This window comes from Canis lupus, chromosome 10, assembly GCF_011100685.1.
Source record: "Canis lupus familiaris isolate Mischka breed German Shepherd chromosome 10, alternate assembly UU_Cfam_GSD_1.0, whole genome shotgun sequence".
Classification (NCBI taxonomy): domain Eukaryota; kingdom Metazoa; phylum Chordata; class Mammalia; order Carnivora; family Canidae; genus Canis; species Canis lupus.
The window spans coordinates 43,042,513-43,060,614 of NC_049231.1; the positions used below are offsets into that span (position 1 = coordinate 43,042,513).

Consider the following 18,102-nt stretch of genomic DNA (forward strand, 5'->3'; position numbering starts at 1 on the left):
CATGCCTTCCTCATCCTTGCCTCTATCTCCTTCCTGAGCTAGAGAGGTCTGAAGAAAATTACCTTTGGGGACGCCTGTGTGGCCCAGTGGTTGAGCATCTGCCTTTGGCCCAGGGCATGATTCTGGGGTCCCGGGATCGAGTCCCACATCAGGCTCCCTGCATGGAGCCTGCTTCTCCCTCTGCCTGTGTCTCTGCACTCTCTCTCTCTCTCTCTCTGTCTCTCTCTCATAAATAAATAAAATCTTTAGAAAATTATCTTTGTTGAAAGAATCAACCACTGCTCTGGGAAAAGGTAGACCTACACAAGACCAATGTGCACAATTACATTGTGCATTTACAATTACAAAGCATTCTTCTTACTTTCAATTAGCATACATGACTTGCCTGGACAGCATCAATAGTGAATACTCACTGATCTGGATCTGGAACAGCCGAAAGTTCCCCTATACTCATCAATCTAACAGCTCAATGGAGAGGCAATATATTATTAAGGATTGTTTCAAAAGGCACCCTCAGCCCATGCATGTCAGTCTTATACTCTACACCTTCTACGCCTGTAGAGCCAAAGGGGAATTATGTGGAAATCACTTCATAATCACAGGATCCTCTGCATGGCTGGGAGAAAAGAAACGTGAACTTTTCGGTAGAGTTTATGTATCCCTATGTATGTATCCTTATGTTTATGTATCCTTCTCATTTTCTGAAAATTGGTGCTCTGAGTATGAAATACATGGTTAAGGAGAATCATCCAAATGGTGGCTGCTCTGAGCTCCTGAGTCCCAAACATCCCAGGCAAAAGGCCCTGCGGCCCCTCTAAGCACCAGCTCCCTCCCCTGGCATCCGGCCCTCAGTGGCATCCGGCACATGGGGGTGTGCGGGGCACAGGGGGCACACAAGGCCTGGAATTCCTTAGTTCTAGTATGGGATGTCACCCAGCATCTTCTCATCTTTTAATCCCTCTGAACGATTCACTTACAGGTGAAGTCCTGAGCAGGCTTCCTTCATACATAAGTCCTTTTCAAAACCTCACTTACTTCCCTTATAAAGAGATCCTTCAGTCAGCCTCACAAATATCATCTACTTCCTTAAAGGAAATGGAAACTTTTTTTTTTTAATCAAAAAGAAGTGAAAGTTCATACTGGAGTTTGGAAAGCATTTGAATTTAAGTTATTTTTCTTCTTTTGCTTAAGTGTTAAAAAAATAACAGAAAACACAGGTCAGGGCCATTTCAACAATTCACATATAGCATTCAGCCTACAGAAAATTCAGCATATAGGATAAAATATTCCCAATATGCTGAAAACATTGTTAACTTTTACCTGAGACCTGGGAGTACCCATTGCTTATTTAGATGTGTATTCCTTACCCAACCCCCCAGCCCTCAGAACCAAATCACTGTTTGGCTGTAACCTGATTTTAATATGTGTGTGCAATAGCAGGGAGTCTTTACAGCCAATGATTAAAGCTCGAGCAAAACAGAGACTTTGGACTTTGATCAGAAAATGGATTAAATTCTCAGATGAGGCTGATCAGAAGCGGAAATGCCAGGAGACGCCAACATTCTCCATTTCTTTCAGGAACAGCTTGGGACAGAGTCCTTTCATTAGGAGTGTACTCTTCTATAAAAGGATCCAGCTACAATTTGTAAAAAATTAGCTGTTTATTCATGTTTGGGGGGTCTTTGCTAAAAGAAGGAGCACTGGATGAGGCTGCCTGGAGCTTCCTGGTCCTGCCAATGTCCCTCATGGGCTGTGTCGTCAACCTTGCTCCCTTGTTCCTTGTCACAGAGATGGGACATGGGTTTCTCTGGGCACCGTGATGTGCTCAGCTACATGGCCGGTTTGTCAAACCATGCAGGGTCCGGATGTTGCCTGCTTGCACGGTTATGTACTTTACGCATGTGAATGCTGCAAAAACACGAGGCAGCTCTGTTACTGGCACTCACACCAGACCAACAGCCAGTGACGCTGCCCCATCGGCCCCCACACCCAGACCTGGGGCAAGGTGATGAAAGCCTATGGGGACTTTCTACATGAGCGCTCCCTACACCTCGAAGATGAGGGATGGAAAACAAAGGATTTCCTCTGCTTATGCACAGGACAGGAGTAGCTGTATCTCTCTCTCTTCATCCAGAAAGGAGGAAGAGCGACTTTTGCTCCTTGGAAATGGGACGGAAAGGACCCTGGCTTCTAACCTTGATCTTTTTGAACGTAAAATTGCTCCAAGAGTCAGAGAGTCCCATGTGTCTGGGTTTTTACAACCTAGACAGGTGTCCAAGGCCTAGGCTTTCTCTCTTTGGACAGTAGACCTAAGCAGAGGGCACTCCAGTCTCCCTGGCATCTGGGGCTTAACTGTGTGTATGTGTGTGTGTCTGTGTTTCTGCAGGATCAGTCTGGCTATGGAACGTTCTAACCCTCAATCAATGGACGTAGCAGCTGGTCACTAGTGCTGGCCATCCCCCTACGCAGCCCCACAGCACCATCCCAGCCACCCAGGGATGTATTTGCTTTCCTTCTCTTAACTTTTAACACTTTCTCCACAATTTTCTTGGGTATAATTGGCAGGAATATAAACGTTCATGGTAGAAAACCTAACCGTGATAAGGAACAGACCCTGCTTGCTTACTGAGTATCAGGCACAATCTTAGGGGCTTTGCGTGCACTGTCGGTGAATTCTCAGGGCAGCAGCACGAAGCAGCAGGGACCTCTGGCTGACAGCGGAGGACGGGGAGGTCCCAGGTTTCAGCAACTTTCCTAAGCTCCACAGTTGGGAAGGAGTAGAGCAGGAGCTGAACTCCAGGCCCCGATTTGACAGATCAGTCCTTTCATTTATCCATTTTTAAAACTACAATGGAATCAGACTGTCATTTGTCACTTGTCCCCTTGCACTTCTTATAGGCACTAATAATTTTCAGAATATGTTCACCCTCAATTATCTCATTTGATCTTAACACAAATGCCTTTTGGAAGGCGGGTCTCATATTCTCAATTTCCTAGGGGACGCAGAGAGATGAGGCACTTTGTCGTGGCTGAAAGGGGCTAGACCAGGGGTCCCTCGGTCCTGGTGCCACTGGTCTCTCCATCTCAACCCACTGACTATGCAAATTCATCTTCAAGGAAAAGAAGTGAAATCAGTGCATATGATCAGGAAAAGCAAATTTTCAATGTTTATTGTTCCACCTTATGGGAATCATAAAAATAAGCTAAGCCAATGGTGGCCATCTGGGGACTTGAAATACACAGTATTTGTCCTTTAATTCACAACTACAGTCCTGCTCCTGTTTGTAAAATGATCAGCACCTACATCAAAAGACAGGTAAGGGGAGGCATGGGGAAAGGTGTATGATGACCTCGTGCTGGGAGGCTGAAGACATGTTTCTCTGCCCAGCTCTGCCTCCAGCAAGCCTCAGTTTCCCCTTCTGTGAAATGATGGCTCTGGTGGCCTGACCTCTGAGCTCTCTTCCAGCTCCACAGCATTGACTCTCCTACGGGGGACACATCCTGGGGAGACTCGGCCTAAGAATCAAAGCTGAAGATCTGTCTTTAATCAGATTGGAAGCTAACCCCAAATATTCCCCAGAAGTTTCTTGATAGTTATCAAAAGAGGAAACTGCAAAAGGAAAATGTAAATTTTTTATCTTAAGAATGGCAATCCGTAGTTAGGTATAATAAAAAGAACAGGACTTTGGTAAAATATGGCATTTGACAGCCTTTTAGACAGAATATAAAATAGATCCACTATGGGCCCAAGCTATCAGAATCAATGATCTACTCTGCCTGAATTCAAGTTAATTCAGGCTTCTATGTTGATTAGAAAAAATCTTGGGATATGAGGTTTGCCCTGAACAGTAATAAGTTCTGGAAGGATAGGGACTAGCTGAATGACTCTGGTGTCTGCGAGCATCATAATTTATTAAAATTAGCAATACAAGTGGCACCACCAATAAAACTGCACTAAGGTCCTCAAAGGAACTGTTGGTTTTGATTCTGGCTCCTGAAAAATCTGCCCCAGAACTAAGAGGAGCACCACATTTCACGATTTATAGACCTCCTCTCATATTCTTTCCAAAGTTCTTCCATATTTCCAACCACACTTCTCCCCATCTGAGAAAGTTGGGCAGTACCATTCCTCCCAAACCCTGGCACTACTCCTGTGGCCTGGGGGCACGCTTTCATGCTAGGAGCAAAATGCAAGCCTGAAGAACCAGGAAAACATGCTAATTCTGCGGTGTGCGGACCGGAACAAGAAGGGAATTAACCTGGGACAGCCTATCTGCATAATCAGAATTCAAGTGCCCCTTGAATCATAGTTAATTCCTGCCCATAGAAATTCATGGTCGGCCACAAAAAAACGAGCAATCCCAACCCCATCATCCCCCATCATCGTTGTCCAAGGCACAAATATAAGTCGCCATAGCTGGAAAACTGTCCTGAAATCAGTTCATGTTTAGAACTCTTTGAAACAATATGCAGCCCAGAATAATTAAGAGAGGCATTATTCAAGGATTCTACAGAAAAAAAAAAAAAAAAGATGTATTGGGTCAGTGTAACACTCATTCTGAGAAGGGTGCTGGATGGCTAATCCTACCTCTTTGGTGTGGGTGTGGTACCAACCTGAGCCATGTGCTAGAACAAATCTGATTTCGTGTGTGTGTGTGTGTGTGTGTGTGTGCCTGTGTCTGCCAGCCACCGGGCAGATCACATCGTCTTGCTGATGTTCATTTGGGGTTCTGCTTCTGTTTCCATCAGAGGTGGGAGCAGTGGGACAAAGACACAAGTGATCTAACAGGGCCCCTCGAGGCTTCACCCCCAAGACAGCCCAGCAGCTCGGCCCACAGAGGCCCCAAGCTGGTGGAGGGAGGGGGGCCACTTGGCACACACCTCCCCAGGGTCAAACCCCGTGATTCAAAACTCTTCAAGACCTTGCCTGCACGTGTTTTCCTTGATGTATACTGAGTGCTGACGTTTGCACTTGTGTGTGGAGGGGAAGGAGGTGGGACAACACACTTGAGGTGAACCCTGGCTGACTTCTGGGAGGCTTCTCCAGAAACTAGTCAGCTGCTGGTTTTGTAGGTCTCAGGGGCTGACGACACTCAGGTGAACCAGATATTTCACAAGTGTGGTGCTACGTGGCACCCCCCCCCCGCTGACTTCTCTGGTGCTCTCAGCTGAAGAAAGATATATCTGACTATAGAGAAAATGAGGAGAGACGTAAGGAGTGTCCTGATTTAACAGTCCTTATTACAGCTAAAGAAATAATTTTGAAAAGCAGGTTAGCTACTAAAAGACGGCAAGGAACAGAATCATGATTTTGCCCTAAAAATGATTTTCCTGCCAGCTTGCCTCTCTTGCGGCCTTTGACATGCAGCCTCCTCCTCCTGAGGGCTGGGTTAAAAACAGACACCAAATCGGGGCCGCTTTCTCACCCCAGCACGAACCCAGGCCCCGCACAGTAACCTCAGCTTCGAGACGGCGCAGAAGCTACAGAAGTCATGTTCAGATGCTCACTCTGCTTTATACACATCCTATCTTCTTGGAAGCGGCGTTTCAGAAAAAGTAAACAAAAACTAGCTGTTCTATTTTTGGTCCTTCTTTAAAGGGCTACATTCATCAAGTTCTTGCTCGGAGTGTCCCCATGCATGTCCCTTAATGTCTCTGAGCCTTGGAATCTTGTACGTAAAATGGGAACCAAAATGCTCCCTCAGGAGGTTGCTGTCGAATCAAATGAGCTAAGGTGCCTGACAGTGCCAGGTGAGTGCAGCCCCTCCTTGACCCCTAGACCTAAAGATGTTTCCTGTGCCCTAATTTATTATGGAAAAATGACAACGGGATGGCCAAGGAGTGATGGCAGTGACAAAGCTAGAGGACAACAGACATGTGGGGAAGTCCCACCGTGGCCCCTGCCCCCATGCATGAGAAGCCCCACCAGAAGCTGTTCAAATACGCAGGCATTTCATTCTTCATCACAGACATGAGTGAGTTCTGTGCTTTCATTCTGTTTATCTGGAAGTCGGATGTCAGTGCCTACAAGAGTGAGTGGGTTCCAGAAGTGAAAGTGGACAGTCTGTGTCCAGCCTTGTGCTTGTTTCTCCCTGTTCCTGGCTGCCCCAGGGCGCTGGCTTCCTTATCTTATTGTGCTCATGTCCAAGAGCAGCTGAGCAGCACACGCAGCGAGATAAGACAATGGTGTATGCGAGGGGGTAGCTGGCCGTTTGGACCACAGTGTTCCCTCCCAGGATTTCTGGGTGGTGAGTGCGCTGGCTGAGGCCAGGGGGAGCCTCATTCTTGCAGAGTGGCTGGATTGCAGCCTGAGAGGCATCATGCTCAGGTCTCAGCAGAGAAAGAAAAGCCCTGAACCTTCGGGAATGGGCCCCAGTCCTGCCTGGCTGCAGGACCTGCGGGTTCTGGGAGTGGGGAGAGGCCCCTTGGCTCTCAGAACCTCTCATTTTCATCTGGAAAACATGAGCCATGCCGTCCCGGGTGATCACTGAGGTCCCATCTTCCTCTGTTCTGGCTACTGTAACAAATTACCACAGACTGAGTGGCTTCAACAACAGACATTTATTTCCCCCAGTTCTGGAGGCTGGAAGTCCAAGAACAGGGTGCCAGCACTGTCAGTTCTCGGTGAGGATCTTCCTCCTGGTTGCAGATGGGGGCCTCCTCTTGTGTCCTCACATGGCAGAGACAGGGCTAGCTAGCTCTCCAACCTCTTCCTGTAAGGACACGACTCCCATTCATGAGGACTCCACCCTCATGACCTAATCACCTCCCAAAGGCCCAATCTCCTAATACCATCACATTGGGATTAGGGTTTCAACATATGATTTTTAAGAGGACACAAATATACAGTCCATTGCATGTCCTTTCCTTCTATCGCAAAAGCAACTTATTAACCAGAATCAGGGTGTGTGTGTGTGTCTGTGTGTGTATGTGTGTGTATGTGCAATTCAAAGAATAAACTCCTATTTCCACTGAAAGTCGGGTGTTTCTTGCTCCTTAGGGGACTGTGATGTAGGAGCAAAGTGACAGGATCCTTCCAGGGTGGTCAGAGCTGAGCCCTAATTCCATAGGCCAACCCTCTTTAGAAAAAACGAGAAGTCGTAAGAAATAGCACATGTAAAAAAAAAAAAAAAAAAAAAGGAAAGAAATAGCACATGTCACACTTATCACAGTGAGACGCCCCATACATCCCATAAAATTTCAGAATCCATGGGAATAACTGGAGTCTATTAGATTTAGATTGAATTTTCAGACACAAAAGGTTATCAGGCTACTTTGTTCCCGTAAATGGCAAAAGCTTTTGAAAGCAAAGTGTGCAACCCCAAGCATCGGCCAAGACATTGTAAGGGTTTGGCTTCTATAGTTTGAGTATTTCACTTTTTCCCATGACGTTAGCTTTCAAGAGAATGCTGGGATATATTGTGTCTTTAATTGCTAGCATGCACTTTGTCAGAAAAAGGCAGGTACTTCATTCAAAAAGAAATCACCTTGAGGCTGGCATTTACTGGTGGAAATGGTGGCTGTGTGGGGAGTCTGAGGATGAGCTAGTCCCAGCAGTGAGTGATAAAAATAGTGGCAGTACTTTTCATTGTAAGGGACAGTCTCTCCTCTCAATTTTCACTGCTTAGTATTAATACCTCTCTTTTATAGTTGAAGAGACTCAGTTTTGGGGTGTCTGTGACTTGCCAAGGTCACTTGGCCATGGCGACCATGTCAGGGTGCCAGGGCTTCCTGCTACAGGCCACAAGCTGTCTTCATCAAACCATTTAAAATGCTTGCTGGCACATCACATACTATGATTTAAAGTCAGGTCATAGGGCGACGCTGCCCTACCGGAGGAAGCGGCGGAGTGTTTTTACAGCTATCTCATATAAACAGTCTCCAGTATACACAAGAGCCGCCAAACCCGAGCTGCTAGAAAACACAAACATAGCCCCAAGTAAGTTCATCCTAATGATACCAGCCCCAGCAGCACAAACCGAGAAATGCGACTCCGCGGCCTAACAGAGCAACATACTTAGACACACGGCAAGGCAGAAACAGGAGATCTTGTGCAGGGGGTTAAACGGCTGCCCGTGCGGAGCAGCTAACTCCTGCAAACACAGCACAACTTCACAGAAACTGGGAACACAAAAGGAACCGTTCTTCTTTTAAAAATTTAAGCATGATGTCTCTTTCGTTAGGCACCCCCACTATTTCCCGGGTCTTTGCCAGTAAGGGGCCACCGCAGGTCTCCGGAGCGGGTTAGCTACAACAGTCCCATTGTGTGCTTAGAGAATGCCACTCGCCCGGTCCCCGGGAGATAAAAGAGAGAAGAAACCCACCGGACAGTTGGAAGAGTCTGTGACTCTCCCTGCTGCATAACTCCACATACACCAAACAGCCTGAATCCAAACGCATGTGGCACAAAGTAGAGCCAGGCACCTGGCTGCTGAGCTTGGCTGCTTTCACAGCACATGGATTTGGGGGGGGATGGATGGCACCCCCAGAGTTGTGTGGCCACCGCAGCAGGCCCTGGCTGAGGAGGAGCAAGTGCCAGGAAACCTCCCAGGTGAGTGTCTGGAACAGGTTTTTAAAGAACTCGGAGGCCAAGATCACTGAGGAGCAGTCCTCAGGTGGGGAGGCAGACACACGTTGCTCTGAGGCCCTGAGGAGGGAGCCGGGTGCCATCATGTTTCCTTAGACACTGTTGAGGGGGTCACATCTGTTGTGTGGCAGCAGGGAGCAGGTACAGGTTCCAGCATCATCCCTTCCACAGCAGGTTTTGCACACTTATGCGCCTGCCCCCCATGGGGTGCCAGGGATACAGGGGTGCTCACGGACACAGCCTGAGCCTGGGCTTGGCTGTGAGAGTGACACACACACGTGAACAAGGGCAGAGATTCTGGTGTCCATGTCCAAGACCGGACCGACACAGAGTGGCAGCTGGGGCCCTGTCAAGGCATACCCCATGGCTCACTCGAGATCAAGTGGGGGACGCAGGGTCCCAGGAGCTAAGAGTTGGCTCACTTGGCGGGGGTGGTGGTTAATGACAGCAAAGAAGGTGGAAGAACGGGATGTATAAAGTAAGGGAGAGGGCTGTGTTCATCAAGGCCCCGTAGAACTCTAAATCAAGGGGTTCTGTTCTTCCCCGGACACCTCTCCAAAAGTGGCGGCGATGAAAGTAAAGAAGAAAAGTCTACGGGTGGAGGGTTTTTTATGAGCTGTGTCTTTCCCTGCCACCCGCAGACACCGAGTTCCAGCTCCTCTGGTTGGTAAACCTCATGTGTGGGAGTAGGCCGTCAATTCCAGAAGCACTTCTGCGACAAGTGTGACAAGTGCTCCTGTCATCCCAGGACCAGGTGGACTGCAGCCACCTGCCCACTCAGGATAGGGAGCTGAGAGTCAGAGGCCGAGAGTGTAAGCGTGTGGGAAAGTCCCAGAAGCAGCTCCCAAACAAGCAGCTTTCTTACCTCAAATGAAACCCGTTTGTCCTGAGCCATAAATCCAAGAGATGATCATCAGCCAAGGGCTACACAGGATTAGAAATAGAAACAAGTTCTCTAACTTGAGAGATCATAAAACCTCTTCAAAACTGCCATGCAAATCTGCTGTGCAGGCATCTCTCCCTCCGACAATCGCTGTGAAGGGGAAGGGAGGAGAAGCCAGAAAAATCAAATCCTCCCTGACCACGAAAGCCTTGGTGAGCTCAGCAGTGATCTCTGTTCTGGATCTTGAGGTGGTCCCGTTCTCGGTAACGTTCCACATGACACGCCTGCCCCCACTCCAACCCCCAGCACACGGAAAAACCGGGGTTTTACAATTCTCCTCAGTTTCATTAGGTCATGATCTTCAGAAAACAGGCATCTTCGGCAACGACTGCACTGCAGGCCGCGTCTTTCATAGACGGCACAAAGGAAAGTGTTGATGTGGCAAAGGCGCAATTTGGATGGGCTCCTCCCTGTCCTCCACCCACCTCCTCAGAAACACTTCTCCAGCCACCCCCCACGGCTGTCAACAGGCAGGCTGAGCATCACTCTGCCATATGTATACCTATCGTGCTATTTCTAAAGAGCTCTTAACTTTGCACAACAGAACAGGGGAAAAGTGAAGCTATATCACTCTGAAATCGAAAAAATACTGGACTTTTCTACCCACTGACAACAAATCTGAATCTCACTGCGATGGGCTATTAGTGAAACTACCCGAAAAGGACTGCAGGCCCACAGAGAGGACTAATGATCAGGCCCCAGACTGGAAATGGAATTATCCCATTCCCAGGGAACTTCTTAGAGATGTTAGATTTTCTTCTCTGAATTAAGGAGAGAAAAAAAAAATGTGATGAAGATCTTTTATGAGTTTCACGTATCCCATTTCCTTTCCTGTCTTCTCTGGCAGGCCTGGAAAATTAGAAAGACTACAACAAACTTACATTTCAGCTATGTGTCAGGCAATGAAAAAATATTTGTTTTTTTTTTAAAGATTTGTTTATTTTAGAGAGAGAGAGCATGAGCAAGAGGGGCATAGACAGAGGAAGAGGGAGAGAGAATCTCAAGCAGATCCTGTGCTAAGTGTGGAGCCTGAGCAGGGCTCGATCTCATGACCCTGAGATCACAACCTGAGCTGAAACTAAGAGTTGGACGCTTAACTGACTGAGCTATCCTGGTACCTCTCACAAAATATTTAAGTGATTCCTGTATATTCAGAGACTGAATGTCTGTCAAGGTATAAACCCTACAGATCCCAGAAAGAGTAAAGCTTCTTAGAAATGCTTGGGGCAGCCTGCCATCTGACTGGGTGAGAGGGTTTGGAAGGCCATGTCCTCAGAGTTTTCTTGAAAACAGATCACTGAAGGGGTATGTCTCCTAATACCATTTTCAGGACTCTTTCAAGATGACTCCAAGGTTGATGATGTCTACCCAGTTTTCACAGAGAGCCTCAATTTCAATTATTCTCTCTTGTGTCCTCACAAACCACTGGCACACTCCAGAAATGATTATGAACTATCTTGTAGCCATTAAAATTATGTTTACATGGAATGTTTAATGACACAGGGCAATGCCTATGTTTAGAGTAAGGCAAACACAACCAGAATGGAAGAGTACAAATGGTATGACGTCAGGCATGTGAAAACACAGAAGAGATTCAAGAGACTGGTAATTCGTGGTGCTGGTTCAGACATGGGTGGGCAGGTGGGAAGGGGCATGGACACTGCGATCAGAGTCATCCATTTGGTGACATCTAGCCAACCAACAGGTGTGCCCCTTTACTCAGGAATTTCCTCCTACTCATGCTTGACTTAGAAAAACTTGGCCTGTACCTGAAAATATATAGACAAGGAAGTTAAGACATGGACTAGAATAGGAAGGAAGTGGAAACAGCACAATAAATGTTTAACAATGGGTTAAATAAATTGTACTTCTGAGTACGACTATGTAGCCTTTAAAAAGAATAAAGTGGCTGTAAGAAATGACACCCCAAAAAAGTCCCATGTAAAATGCATGGAGTAAGTTCTGTTTATAAAAAAACTCTACATATATGGGTATATATATGAGTGCACGGGAAAATGACTAGCAGACTACTCCCTGATGGTTCATCTCCTGAGAAGCGTGGAGAGCTATGGGGTATGTCACTTAGGATGCCTTTGGCTACAACTAACAGAAACCTAACTTGACCTGCTTTAAGTGGTCAGGAAAGTTTCAGGATCTTCCAAACACCCCAAAGCAGAGACTCCTTGTTGCCTAATTCAGAAGGTCAAGAGCACTGTGGGGGCCAATTCTTCACCTTTACATTCTTTGGCAGGTCAGCTGGGACCCGGCCTCGCCTGCTCTGGGGGCTGACTGCTGCCCACGTGCAGGTACTGCACTGCCAGGAGAAGAAGGCTGCCTCCCCCACCTTGCCTCATTTGAAGGGCCCGAGAAGCTTCCCAGTGGCCCACCATCATGCTTTATTGGTCAGGACGAAGTCCATATGCTCACTCTGAGCCATCACTGGTGAGGACAGTTGGCCCGCCATGGTAGCTTTGGCCAATCAGGATTTAGCCCTGAGACAGGTGGGAACCCGGTAGACTCTGGAGCAAAACCAGGTTTCTGCCAGGCACAACCAGGGCACAGGCTGCAAGGGGCATCTTTTTACTAGAGATAGCCTAGATATTTGATTATTTACAAGATCATGTATATTTTTTTTTACAAGATCATATTTTTAAAATATTTGAGAGACAGTGAGCATTCACTTTGGGGGTGGGGAAGGAGAGGTACTGGGAAGGGGGAGAGGGATGAGCAGACTCCCCACTGAGCAGGAGGCAGACTTGGGGGCTAGATCCCCTGAAATCATGACCTGAGCAGAAGTCAGACACCTAACTGACAGCCAGCCAGGCACTTGAGATTTTTTAGATCTAACATTAAACAGATATGTAATGCATAGAAAAAAGACTAAAAGGAAATACACCTCGAGATTGCAGGTAATCTTTATGTTCTTCATTTTGTTCTATGTTTTCCAATAATTAAATATACTTTTGTAACAGAAAAATAATAGTTTAAAATATATTCTCCTGTTCTCCCATAGTTTGACTTTCAAGGGGCCCAAATACCCTTTGTGAAATTGTGCAGTGCCATTTTTGGTTCAGAAGAGGGAAGAATGAGGCTTCTCAGCTCTGTCACTTGCCTTCCTTTAGGCTTGTGCCTACTGGAAGTCTGGCTAACCCTCAAAGACCCAGGAACAAAATCCTCTATGGCCTTCCACAAGGCAGCAGTCCACAAAGTTGGGTCCCTGGCTCCCACCTCCCACCCTCTGGCCCTGCCGCTGCTCTGACCTCTATTCTGGATGCTTGCTGCCCTCTTTTCTCTCCCTTGTTACCCCTCCACCCCCCCCCCCAAGGGCTTCCTTGGCTCCAATCTTTCCTCTACTTTTCTTTCCCCCACACATAAAACGCCCATTGGCATTCTCTGACAACTTGGTTTTCAAGGTTTATTTTAGGCAGGGAGGCACGGAGCGGGAATGGTGGCAGTAAAGTCTCCTCTGCAAATAATAAATGGAATTTCATATATATTTCATATATATATATGAAAGTAGAGCAATGTTGGAGTATTTTGTGTCACCCAGATGACCCCTCTGAAGATCAGAGCGATAGAGATCTTCTCAGAGCATCAAGTATAAAACGCCTGCCTGATGATTTCTGACATCCAGCACTAATTTCAGGTAACTCCTGGAAAAGACTCACTGATGGTTCAATCCTTCCTTAAAAGTGCCTTGCCACGGAATGCACCAAGGCCCCTCAGAGAGGAAAGTACTTGCCCTTCCCTCTGAACCATATTTTTAAGGAGTGACTGACTGCACGAACACCAGTTGGTTTTGAACTGTGGAAACTACAGGCTAAGCACCAGGAACAGCCTCAGGTAAATATGCCGCTTGAAGGGTTATCACCATGGCTGAACAGAAGCCAGGGCACTGCAGGAGAAGGGTGGAGATGTGCATGCTCTGGATAATTCCGTCTTGCATCTGATTAACTTATGCAGCTGCTCACCCTCCAGCCCCAGCCTGGTTCTCTACTGCGCACCTTGGTTTTGTTGGTGAGCCAAATCGAGTGTCTAATTGGTGAGCTACATGGAAAAATATTTTAGGAACCTCTTCTTTCTCTTGCCTACCAGCCCCCTCTTTCCCATCGACAGTAATAAAAACAATCACTTTTGTTAAGCTTAACATGTGTCCTTTACTGGGAATCCTCCCACCTTGACCAGGTAAGCAGCATTCCCACTATTTTTCTGACCAGGGCACTGAGGCTCAAAGAGATGAAAAAAGTTGCTCCAAGTCACACAGTAGCCGAGCAGGGTGCCAGTTGCTACGTCGGGTCTGTCTGATTTCAATATCCACGTTTTACATTCTGCAAAATCACAAAGCTTTCCATTCAAAGGAGACTAGCTAGAGGTCAAGGTCAGCAATGTGGAAGCCCTACCAGAAAATCTCCTTTCCTGGGCCCTTCTCTGGTCCAGGAACTCATTTTCATACTAGAAAGTCTCTCTCTCTCTCTCTCTCTCTCTCTCTCTCTCTCGTCCGTATCTTGTCCGCTCCTTAAGGGCAGAGAGGATCCATGTTCTTTATTTTCCTATTACCTGGCCCTATCATGTAGTAGGTGCTCAGTAAACAAAGGCTAAACGGAATGAAGTGTATTCCAGAACTTTGCTGGCGTTTCACAGCATCAGGAGCTTGTGAGAAATGCAGAATATTGGCTCCCAACCCAGATGTGCTGAGTAAGCCTGTGCATTTAGGAAGGTCCCCAGGAAATCACACGCACTGTGAAGTTTGAGACACAATCTTTGGCACCTTCACCTTCTTTAATACACTTTTTTTCACACCACCAGAAAGGAGAAGCTAAGCTCTCTCCTTTCTATTCTGCATCATCAGATGGAAACCACACATTGTTTTATGATCCATAGAAGTTCAAGTGATCTTGGAGGCAATTTGCCGAGAAGATGACTTCGCTTACAATGCCAAGTGGTCGCCAATGTCCAAGAATTCAGCGAGCAAATTCAGTAGTGCCTTAGCTAATGCCTGCATTTAGAAATTCTTTTTAATAAGTGTTCACATTCAGTAAGTCCTTACTTAGTGCTGTAAGGTATTATTCACCATCATCAGATTTAAACTTGAGTTACTCATAGTTAAGTACTCCATTAGCATTCACGAATTTCTAACCTCTGGATAACTCTCATCGACAACTCCGCTCACTTCCTACACTCTTTGTTGAGCATCTATTATGAACAAGGCCTCACAGGGCTGAGATGCGGTGGGGAATATGAACGTGGCAGTCCCTGACCTCCCATCTTTGCTACAAATAGAATGATGATCAGGAACATGCTAATGAAACATTTGTGTAAGCAAATAATGCATCAAATATCATTTCCACTATTTAAATGTGAAACTCAATTAGATGCTTCTATGATGCAGCCAATTAATCCATCGGCGTAAAGCAGCCAAGAATACTGAGTCACTGGGCTATTTTCAACACCTTGTAATTTGACCTCTCTTGGGAAAGAGATGTCACCGCTTACATGGGATCCGCATGGGACAATCAGTGTCCCGATCACAATGGAGAAACTGACTTTTCAAGTGAAGGACAAGATACATAGCAGTAATAACAGTTAAGAAAAAGGACTTTAGCTCTTCAGGTTCTTAAGGTTCAAAAGCAAGACTTCAAAAAAATGAACATATACAGGTGATCATATCAAAAAGATATGCATATAGTGTTATTTTAATCTGAACAAATCACTAATTTGTAACTTGAAACAAGTGGCAGGGTGAAGAGCCAGCTATAAAGACTACCAAGAGTTAAGATAGTTTAAAAAATACGATAAATTCAACTTAATAATGGCATGCATCACATGATGTGGGTCATTGTTTTTTTTTTTTAACATTTTCATTACTTTTATCATTTTCATTATTAGGCAGCCAGAAATAGTTGACAAAGGACCCAAACTCCTAAAAGAACCAAATGTGCTTAAAAACAATCATTATTTTCTACCCAGAGATGAATTCTTTGTCACCATCTGAACACTCTCATCATATCAGGGAATTTTTTTCATCACACTAATTAATAAAGCCACACTTGGTTCTTTTCTTGGCACGTTAAACTCTTTGGGGGGCAACGTTTTATTAATAACGTATTTCCTCCAGAATGAAGTCCCTTCTCTCACCTCCGCAGGAGTCACTCTGGGGAGTAGTAAGGATATAACCAATTCTGCTGTTGCACACAGTGGGACAGATCAGCAAATAAATAGAAGCATCGATTTCCAAGATGAAAATGGCTAAAAGCAGCACATTTACAATTCTTCTAAGCCACACTCCCGCATCGCTCTGGGAGATGGAAGACAAGTATTGAATGTCTTTATGTTGCACACTTTATTTCTAACTAAGTGTTTAAGAAGACTGCTGAGAAATGCCAATACTTCTATGGGTCCTGGCTTAGCTGTGTAATGTAACACAGATTTTAAAAATTTATTTTCTGCTTTTGCAAAAAATAGTGGCCCTAGTCAGAACAACACCTTTAAATGCTATATTTATTTGGGGGCTATTTTAAAATACATTTTGGGATTATTTTTGCTAAGCTTTCTCTTTAAGGAAATCTTTGTGACAGAAAGACCTTAGTACTTGCCCTTGAATTTTGAACTGGCACTTCCCACCCAAGAAGGGCATCTCTGCTTTCATGCAAGCCATAATCAGTTGTTCAATTCACTGGTCAGGTACTAAGTTAGTCTTAGGACAGAGGCGTGGACAGGGCTACATCTTGCCAGGAACTGCTTTTGAGCCAATCATCTGGAAAGTCCAAACAGGGAAAACCCTCCTATTAAGGAAAAGAAGGTTTGGTTTCTAAATGATCACAAATGACCAGTTCCTCTCTGCTGATTACGTTAACAGCTACTCAATATTTTACCTGTAAAGAAACAGGCCAACCAATTTAATGAATTTGGGGCACTATACCAAAGCAGCAGGTAGGTACTGAAGACAAACACGTAGAGCTCTCCCCTCTTGGACCCCTTCTGAACACCTGTTGAATCCCAGGGCTCTAAACTTTTTGAACTAAAGCCTCCCGGATACAATCATGGTAGTTTTTAGACTTTCTGGAAGTGTGTGTGTATTTTTAAGGTTTCCATCTTGCTTAATCTCCAAAGCTGGTTACTAATTATTTATGAATCACAGGGCTGAAAACAAACTTTCTTACCTTGAGCAGTCAAGGAGCGGCAGGCAGAGGAGCGGGGTTTTTAATTTAGCTCCCTGGCACCTGTCCCCGCTCCCCCTGCTGAAGGACCCCGCGCAGCTCCACGGAGAGGTCAAAGGTAGGGCTCCTCGGCGGCCCCGGGGAGGGGGCACGCCTCCTATCAAAACAGCGCGCTGGCATCCAAGCTGGGGAGCGGCGGCGAGGCGAAGCGAGGAGCCGGGCTACGCGTTCTCCAAACGTGCAGGGGGCAGGCTGGGTTCCCGGTCGGGCCCGGAGCCGAATCCGACCCAGGGACCCGGGGGATCGCGGGCCCGGGGCGCGCACGCCGCACTCTCCGGGGCTTCCCCGCTCCCCCTCTTCGAGAGGGCGAGCGGTGGGGCTCGGGGGGGGGGGCGGGGGGCACGGGCGGCCCTCCAGGCTGCTACCTCGGCTTGGCCTCTATCCACCCCGACGGCACCCTCTGAGCTCCCCCAAAGGCTGAGGTTCGGGGTGCCTCGTCCTCCGCTGCCTACGGCGCGACGCACACGGAGCACACCAGCCCGGCCGCCCCTGCAGTCCTGCCGGCCGCGGCGTCCCGGGCGGCGGGCCCCGGGGGGCGGGGGGACCCCATCCCGCGCCCCCGACCCCCGCGCCGCGCAGCCCCGCGCCTGAGCGCCCCCCCCCCCCCCGCGGCCCCGCGCGTCCGCCGCGCCGGCTGGCAGGTGACCGGGTCCCGCGAACCCGCGCGCGCGGACTCCCGCCGCGGGCCCCCCGCGTCCCCGGGCGCGGCCCCTTACCTCGGAGCTGGCCGGGGCGACCCCGCGGGGCCGGGCGCGGACTGGGCCGGGGAGACGCGCCTCCCGCCGCCGCCGCCGCCGCCGCCGCCGCCGCCGCTGGGAGCCGAGGCGGCGAGCGGGCGCGGCGAGCTCCTCCCGGGCGGCGGCGGGAGGCGCTGCTCTCGCTGCCGCCGCCGCCGCCGCCGCCGCCACCGCGGCCGCGGGTCTCGGAGCTGCGCGGCCGCTGCTGCCCGGCCGCCGGCGCGCGGGTCCCTCGGCTCCTGCGGGAGGCCGGCTGCTCGCGCGGCAAACTCTTCCGCACGCAGAGCCGGTGGGGAGAGCCGCCGCCGCCTCTTCCTCCTCCCCCGCCCTCCTCCCGCCTCCCGCCTCCCGCCGCCGCCTCCTCCTCCCTCGCCTCCTCCTCCTTCCCTCCGCTCCTGCTGCCGGGTCTCTCCCGGGCGCACGCGGGGCCTCGGCCCGCCCCGGCCTGGGACTCGCACGCTGCGGCCCCCGGACCCCCGGCTCCCCTGGGCGGCGCGGCGGCCGGCGCCTCTGCCGGGCCGCGGGGAGCGCGGGGTCGGGGCCCGGCCGGGGGCGCGGGGTCGGGCTGGCGCGGGCGGCGGGCGGCGGGCGCGGGCGGCGGGTGTGCGTGCTTGGAGG

General features: G+C 48.5%; 1 protein-coding gene across 2 annotated transcripts in view; it reads right to left on the reverse strand.

Moving 5' to 3' along the window:
- The window catches only part of NPAS2 (neuronal PAS domain protein 2), a 158,785-nt gene extending 141,255 nt beyond the window's left edge, over positions 1-17,530 (reverse strand). The window contains exon 1 of one of the 2 annotated variants that reach the window (XM_038550993.1): positions 17,464-17,530. The gene's annotated coding sequence lies outside the window, so the exon portion shown is untranslated. Of the gene's footprint in view, positions 1-16,690; positions 16,926-17,463 lie in introns of those variants that run through there. The other variant, XM_038550992.1, reaches the window with a different exon arrangement.
- Between the last annotated feature and the right edge of the window lie 572 nt (positions 17,531-18,102).